Source organism: Triticum urartu, chromosome 1A (genome assembly GCF_056163025.1).
Source record: "Triticum urartu cultivar PI428250 chromosome 1A, HENAU_Tu73, whole genome shotgun sequence".
Taxonomy (NCBI): Eukaryota; Viridiplantae; Streptophyta; class Magnoliopsida; order Poales; family Poaceae; genus Triticum; species Triticum urartu.
The window spans coordinates 558,959,289-558,967,911 of NC_141873.1; the positions used below are offsets into that span (position 1 = coordinate 558,959,289).

Here is an 8,623-nt window from a genome sequence, read left to right on the forward strand (position 1 = left end):
AAACTGAATGCTCAGTCAGTTGAGTGTGTTTTCCTTGGCTACAGTGATGAGCACAAGGGCTATCGCTGCTGGGATTCTGTTGTTCGTCGCTTACGCATCTCGCGTGATGTGACCTTTGATGAGTCTCGTTCTTACTACCCACATCCTTCTTCCTCGAGCTTCTCTGTGGATGATATTTCCTTTCTTCTTCTTCCCTATACATCCTGCTATGTGCCTCATGTTTCACCTCTTCCACCAGCCCCTCTCATTCCCTCTTCCTCACCACCGACCCCCTCTTCTCCATCCTCTTCCTCCACCTCTCCACCATCATCTCCAGTCTGTCCCCCTCTCTCATCGTTTCCTCTCCACTACACTCGCCGCCCTCGTACTGAGGATGCTTCCCCTGATTCTCCTGACGCGCCTTCCACCTCTGGTGCACCTCCGTTCACGCCTCCCCCGGTTCATAACCTCCATGCTCGGCCTCGCCCCCGCTTGATCGCTATTCCCCTGACCGGTACGGTCTCTCAGTTATTGCTGAGCCCACTTCCTATCGGACTGCCATGACTCAGCCTGAATGGCATCTTGCGATTGCTGAAGAGCTTGCTGCCCTTGAGCGCTCTGGCACATGGGATCTGGTTTCCCTCCCTTCCGGTGTTCGTCCCATCACCTGCAAGTGGGTCTACAAGATTAAGACTCGCTCTGATGGTTCTCTTGAGCACTAGAAAGCTCGTCTTGTGGCCTATGATTTTCAGCAGGAGCAGGGACGTGATTACGATGAGACTTTCGCTCCTGTGGCTCACATGACCACTGTCCGCACTCTTCTTGCTGTGGCTTCTATTCGTCATTGGTCTATCTCTCAACTTGATGTCCAGAATGCCTTTCTCAATGGCGAGTTGCGTGAGGAGGTTTATATGCAGCCACCACCGGGGTACTATGCTCCTGATGGTACAGTCTGTAGACTTTGCCGCTCCCTCTATGGTCTTAAACAGGCACCTCGCGCCTGCTTTGAGCGCTTCGCCTCTGCGGTGACTGCCGCTGGTTTCTTGCCCAGTGATCATGATCCTGCCTTGTTTGTTCACACGTCTCCTCGTGGTCGGACTCTTCTCCTTCTCTATGTTGATTACATGATCATCACTGGTGACGATACTGACTATATTGCCTTTGTTAAGGCTCGCCTTCGCGACCAGTTCCTCATGACTGATCTTGGTCCACTTCGCTATTTTCTTGGGATTGAGATCTCCTCGACCTCCGATGGCTTCTACATCTCCCAAGAAAAATATATTCAGGATCTTCTTGCTCATGCTGCCCTTGGTGATGAGCGCACAGTTGTGACTCCTATGGAGCTCAACGTTCAGCTCCGTGCCTCTGATGGTGACCCTCTTCCTAATCCCACTCGCTAACGTCACCTTGTTGCCAGTCTTGTCTATCTTGCTATTACGCGTCCTGACATCTCCTATCCTGTCCACATCCCGAGTCAGTTTGTTTCAGCTCCCACCTCTGTTCACTATAGTCATCTCCTCCGTGTTCTACGATATCTTCGTGGCACGATCTCTCAGCGCCTTTTCTTTCCCTGCTCCAGCTCTCTTGCGCTCCAGGCCTACTCTAATGCTACCTGGGCTAGTGATCCCTCTGATCAACGCTCATTGTCTGCTTATTGTGTCTTTCTTGGTGGCTCTATTATTGCCTGGAAGACAAAGAAGCAGACCGCCATTTCTCGTTCGAGTACAGAGGCTGAGTTGCGAGCCATGGCTATGTTGACGGCTGGGGTGATCTGGTTACGGTGGTTACTTGAGGATTTTGGTGTGTCTGCCACTACCTCGACTTCCTTACTGTCCAACAGTACCGGTGCTATCAATATTGCGCGTGACCTGGTGAAGCATGAGCTCACCAAACACATCGGTGTGTATGCCCATTTTGTGCGTGCTACTGTGCAGGATCAGACTCTCGCTCTTTACTATGCACCCTCTGAGTTACAGTTGGCGGACTTCTTCACGAAGGCACAAACTCGAGCGCAGCATGGCTTTTTCCTCTCCAAACTCAGTGTTGTTCATCCACCATGAGTTTGAGGGGGGGTGTTAGATGTATATAGTTACTCTCTGTACATCCTCATTGTATAAGGGGCTTTTCTGCACTTTACCACATATGTATATGTACTGGCCTTTGGCCCTCGGTAAATCTAGTTGATGTTCATCCAACAATGGTGTCTCTATTCGTTTTTTGGTTGGACAGGTGGACCGGGACGAACCTCTCTCTTCATCTTTCCCTGCCCTTTTCTCTTACCGTTCATCGCTTGAGATCTCCATAGTGGAGCTCTATATTAGGAATTCGAACCTAGGTTTCTGCAGGATGTTGTCTCTGCCTGAAGAGTTGGAAGATTGGCACCACCTTGCTGCTATCTTCCTTGAGCTCTCAGAGATTGTGGATTCGGTGACATGGCCCCATTCTCATTCTGGGTGTTTTCGGTCAAGTCTCTTTATAATAAGTTGATGGAGGTGTTGTCGTCAATAGGTTTAATGGAGTTTGGAAGGCTCACATTCCCCTAAAGGTTAACATTTTCATGTGGCAAGCCATGCGTGGCAGATTGTAGGCATCTGATCGAATCCAGAAGCGTAATGGTCCTGGCTCTGAATTTTTTGCCTTGTGCGGATCAATTGAAAACTCTAGTCATATCATTTTTCATTGTCCTCTAGCTTAATTTTCTTGGTGCTGCTTCAGAGAATGGTTGCGCGTGTCTTCGGCACTGTCTACTTTCGAAGATCTTAGGCCCTTGGCTTGCTCCCTGGTGGGGCAACTCAAACCGCTATTTTGGTTTGGCTTTTCAGCTATGTGCTAGATCCCGTGGACCACCAGGAACAAATTTATAATTAAGCATTACTTCCCTAACAAGGCTCTTGACTGTATTTTTAAACTATCCATTCTTTTGTTGGAGTGGAAATCATTGACTAAGAAGGGCGACAATGATGCAGTGGAGCTTCTGATCTCTCGCATAAGGGCTACGGCGAATTATGTTTACTTTGCCTGGTTGTCTGTTTTTTTTTTGAGATAGTTAGCTGATGTGTTGGTTGTGGAACCTTTGAGTGAAGCTTCGTGAGTTTATTAATATAAAGTTGGGCCGACTCCTTTTATCTTAAAAAAAGCATTAGCACAGTTGTCAATTTTAAATGAAACAAGCTGAATATTTTACCTGCTCGGAAGATAATTGGAAACCCTTAGCAAACTGCCAAAAAAGAAACCCTTAGCAAACTGTATTAACACCAGTAGCCTTTGCTTTCCAATCTCAATCTTCGCCTCAACACCGGTGCTCCAACACTTAAGAGTTACTCCCTCTGTTCCTAAATATAAGTCTTTGTTAGAGATTTCAATATGTACTACATACGGCGCAAAATGAATGAATCTACACTCTAAAATATGTCTATATACATCCGTATATGGTCCATATTGAAATATCTAAAAAGACTTATATTTAGAAACAGAGGGAGTATTTTTTAAGCGAAACGAAAGTGTGTGTGTTGGGTAGCCCAAGGATAAGAATACCTATCCATGAAATTTGTACATATATGTAGGGAACATCCACATGTATTCCCTCCGTTTCAAAATTCTTGTCTTAGAGATACATCCGTATTTAGACAAATCTAAGACAAAAATTTTGAGACGGGAGGAATACGTGTGAAAGAACATGAGGCGTGCCTTACAATAACAACAACTTGCTTAATTAGAATGGTCTTTACATGGATATTAACTTATTTGTGACACATTTATCTGTGCTATTTTACTAGTATGATCCTTAATTTGTTTTGGAAAACAAACACAACATCAGCAGCCTTGCAACTCCCTGCAAAAGAGGAACACTTAGAAAACTGTATTACAAAATGCACTTAATTAGAATGGTCTTTACATGTATATTAACTTATTTGTGACACATTTATCTGCGCTATTTTACCAGTATGATCCTTAATTTGTTTTGGAAAACAAACACAACATCAGCAGCCTTGCAACTCCCTGCAAAAAAGGAACACTTAGAAAACTGTATTACAAAAATGCACTTAATTAGAATGGTCTTTACATGGATATTAACTTATTTGTGACACATTTATCTGCGCTATTTTACCAGTATGATCCTTAATTTGTTTTGGAAAACAAACACAACATCAGAAAAGACTTATATTTAGAAACAGAGGGAGTATTTTTTAAGGGAAACGAAAGTGTGTGTGTTGGGTAGCCCAAGGATAAGAATACCTATCCATGAAATTTGTACATATATGTAGGGAACATCCACATGTATTCCCTCCGTTTCAAAATTCTTGTCTTAGAGATACATCCGTATTTAGACAGATCTAAGACAAAAATTTTGAGATGGGAGGAGTACGTGTGAAAGAACATGAGGCGTGCCTTACAATAACAACAACTTGCTTAATTAGAATGGTCTTTACATGGATATTAACTTATTTGTGACACATTTATCTGCGCTATTTTACCAGTATGATCCTTGATTTGTTTTGGAAAACAAACACAACATCAGCAGCCTTGCAACTCCCTGCAAAAAAGGAACACTTAGAAAACTGTATTACAAAATGCACTTAATTAGAATGGTCTTTACATGGATATTAACTTAATTGTGACACATTTATCTGCGCTATTTTACCACTATGATCCTTAATTTGTTTTGGAAAACAAACACAACATCAGCAGCCTTGCAACTCCCTGCAAAAAAGGAACACTTAGAAAATTGTATTACAAAATGCACTTAATTAGAATGGTCTTTACATGGATATTAACTTATTTGTGACACATTTATCTGCGCTATTTTACCAGTATGATCCTTAATTTGTTTTGGAAAACAAACACAACATCAGCAGCCTTGCAACTCCCTGCAAAAAAGGAACACTTAGAAAACTGTATTACAAAAATGCACTTAATTAGAATGGTCTTTACATGGATATTAACTTATTTGTGACACATTTATCTGCGCTATTTTACCAGTATGATCCTTAATTTGTTTTGGAAAACAAACACAACATCAGAAAAGACTTATATTTAGAAACAGAGGGAGTATTTTTTAAGGGAAACGAAAGTGTGTGTGTTGGGTAGCCCAAGGATAAGAATACCTATCCATGAAATTTGTACATATATGTAGGGAACATCCACATGTATTCCCTCCGTTTCAAAATTCTTGTCTTAGAGATACATCCGTATTTAGACAGATCTAAGACAAAAATTTTGAGATGGGAGGAGTACGTGTGAAAGAACATGAGGCGTGCCTTACAATAACAACAACTTGCTTAATTAGAATGGTCTTTACATGGATATTAACTTATTTGTGACACATTTATCTGCGCTATTTTACCAGTATGATCCTTGATTTGTTTTGGAAAACAAACACAACATCAGCAGCCTTGCAACTCCCTGCAAAAAAGGAACACTTAGAAAACTGTATTACAAAATGCACTTAATTAGAATGGTCTTTACATGGATATTAACTTAATTGTGACACATTTATCTGCGCTATTTTACCAATATGATCCTTAATTTGTTTTGGAAAACAAACACAACATCAGCAGCCTTGCAACTCCCTGCAAAAAAGGAACACTTAGAAAATTGTATTACAAAATGCACTTAATTAGAATGGTCTTTACATGGATATTAACTTATTTGTGACACATTTATCTGCGCTATTTTACCACTATGATCCTTAATTTTTTTTGGAAAACAAACACAACATCAGCAGCCTTGCAACTCCCTGCAAAAAAGGAACACTTAGAAAATTGTATTACAAAATGTGCCGACTCCGCTGGGGATCGAACCCAGAATCTCTGGTTTCGTAGACCAGCGCCTTATCCATTGGGCCACAGAGTCATTGTGTTGTTACTAACGGCACGCTGATAACGGCACAGTAATTATTTACTAGTTCTGTCGACTACAAGCCGGGAGCAAGAAAGAAAAGGTGAGAGTGCTCCAACACGTGCAGTTATTCAAGGAAATGGCTCGTAAATTCGCCTTGGTTTCATCGGAATTTGTTTATTTAATTTTTTCATTAACTTGTTCTAATAGGGTTTTTTTCATGGTAATACGTGTCTCATTTATATTATAAAGAACAAAGTACCAGCCACGTAAAGACCGGCATGCAAAACTGAAAAGATAGCAGAACATCTTTGAGCTTGACACCAACGCTCGTCACCTGCCTCCGACACCACCACAGCAGCCACCGGAAAAAAATGATGAATCAGACCGTTGATATGCAGCTTTGCGGACCTCCAAGGTGGCTCACCAAAAGTGAAGCCCTTACCGTTGAACGAATCAGACCGGGGCAACACCCCGGACACGCCATCGAACTCCAGATCTGGCACCCCACCATGACTAAAACGCCGAAGGAGGAAACCATACCTGCCATCCACGAACCACCAGCCCGGCACATGCTCCGTCTTCTAGATGTCGTCGATGCAGACCACAATCTGCATCCGCTCCTACACTACCTCCCAAGCTCCGTGCGGACGCTGGAGCAAACGCCGTCGCAACGGTGGAGCTCGAGGACACTGGTCCACCACGGGGATGCCGCCGCCACGCCATCCTAGCTTGAACAGACTGGTTTCCAAATCCATTCCCAACCATAGCACCGAAAGCCTCGTTAGGGAAGGATCCAAAGAATCTTTATTCAGCGTTGTCATCGTCGCCGCCGAAGTAAAGACGATGAACAATCTAAAAACCTAGACTACGAGGGACTAAAACCGATCCACACGCGTGGATCCGGCGACCCCCCTCACCACCAACGACCGAGGTCGCCGACGGAGGGGAGCCGCTGGAGAGCGGCGTTGGAAGATCGACCTCCTCTGACGGCGGCTAGGGTTCCAGCCGCCAGGGACAAGAGGAAAAAATAATTTGTTCTAATAGCTACGCAGAGGTCTTTCCTTGCAGACTCCAATGCTTAATATGAAAAGCGGTTCTGATATGAAAAGTCCCAACTGACTATCTCCTTATTTTCTGATTGTTCTTCCAATAGGAATATTCCCTTGATCGGCTAACCTGGCCCAAGCATAACAATAGTGCATTTCCCCTTGATGGTATGATTTGAATTTGAATTTGGAATTAACATGTTTATAGAACGTCACTTTTCCAATATAATTTATCTTTTGAAGATTCTTTGAGAACTGGTTGAAGAGTTTGCGTTGACCTCTACTATAACTTGGTTTCCACTGGTTGAAGAGTTTTTTCTTTGTAGGGAGCCCTCCTTGTCCCTCTCCCGAGGGCAACTCGTGCAAGGACCCATACCCTAGCCACCACCTCTCTGTCCCCTCGCCGTTGCCACTTGCTAGAGGACTGGTGTTTCCCGCTGAAAGTAACGGTTTGCGCCTGCAGGGTACTAGTGAAACGAACTGAACCTGAATACAGTGGGTTTGTTCTTTATGAACTTCATCGGATGTGAGGTTCTTGGTAATTATATTAAGAAAAAAAATGTAATGTTGGGTATCGTTGTCTTTGTTGTGTCGTGCGCACTTTGGAAAAAAGACAATAATGTTGTTAGGGATATCAAATAAGAATTCTTTTTTCATGGGATCTTGAAGCATTTTTACTGTTAAGCAGTGGATTAGGAAGCTACACCATCTCTCATAATCAGCACAAATGGAGAGCTGTAATGGTTCCTGGAGGAAACACCGAGATCATCATGGGTGACTATGTTGTACAGCTTAGAAATAAGGTTTACTGATGCTGTCCAGCTTTAATGTGACAGAGAAGTTGTGTTGACTATTGCTGCAATTTAGTGGTCATCTGTCGTTTCAGTTAAAAGCCATTACATTTAAAACTTATGAACAAAGGAACCACATATACTCTTAGGACCTCTTTGATTGAAAGGATATTTTGGTGGATTAGATTTCGTAGGAAATTTTCTAAGAAATCATTTGTACATTACATAGGAAATCTGCACCCACTCGAACGTATTTGAAAAAAAAAATGGTATTCTAATCATGTGTTTTTGCCCTAAAGTTCAAGGGGCTGCAAAATGGTGCGACTTTTCGCAGGCTAGCACCTTATCCATTGGGCCACTGAATCATTGTTGATAACTGCACAAATCTAAATCAGTAGTTCTGGCGATGATAAGCAGGGGACGAAAAGAAAAAGGTACTCCAACACATGAGGTTATTAACGGAAATAATTGCCCATGAAGTTGTACATATATGTAGGAAACAAGTACATGTAATGTAAGTGTGGAAGCAAAAAGAATTAAGAGTGCAAGTGAATTCTCCACATTGCCCATCTCCTTTGCTTACCTTCTTTTCGTCCACAAAGCAAGGCATGCAAAGCACAAGATATGTTGAACGAACAAAGAAGACATTCCTGACGCAGTAACATCCTGGTAAGAACATGCATGACGTGTGCTTAGCCAAGCTGCTTGCCTAGTTACTGGTTAGACAGTTAATCTCATTTGGAACGCCAATTTTCTCTATAATTGTGTCTCAGCGCCAATTACCAACATACACAAACATCCACAACATTAACAGGGTTGTAAACTTGAACCCTGATAAAGTAACAAGTTTCTTGTCTGTGTCTTAGAAAGGAGAGAAATACACATGCAGCTCCGCATGGACGAGAATAAAATATAAAAGTTGCACACAAGAGACGGTGCTACTACTCACCGCATCACGTACATGGC

The 8,623-nt window shown here is 42.7% G+C and overlaps 1 non-coding gene across 1 annotated transcript; it reads right to left on the reverse strand.

The window, feature by feature from the left end:
• Positions 1-5,759: 5,759 nt before the first annotated feature.
• On the reverse strand, positions 5,760-5,832 carry TRNAR-ACG (transfer RNA arginine (anticodon ACG)). Its single transcript has one exon. It is a non-coding gene; the product is annotated as a tRNA-Arg (tRNA).
• Between the last annotated feature and the right edge of the window lie 2,791 nt (positions 5,833-8,623).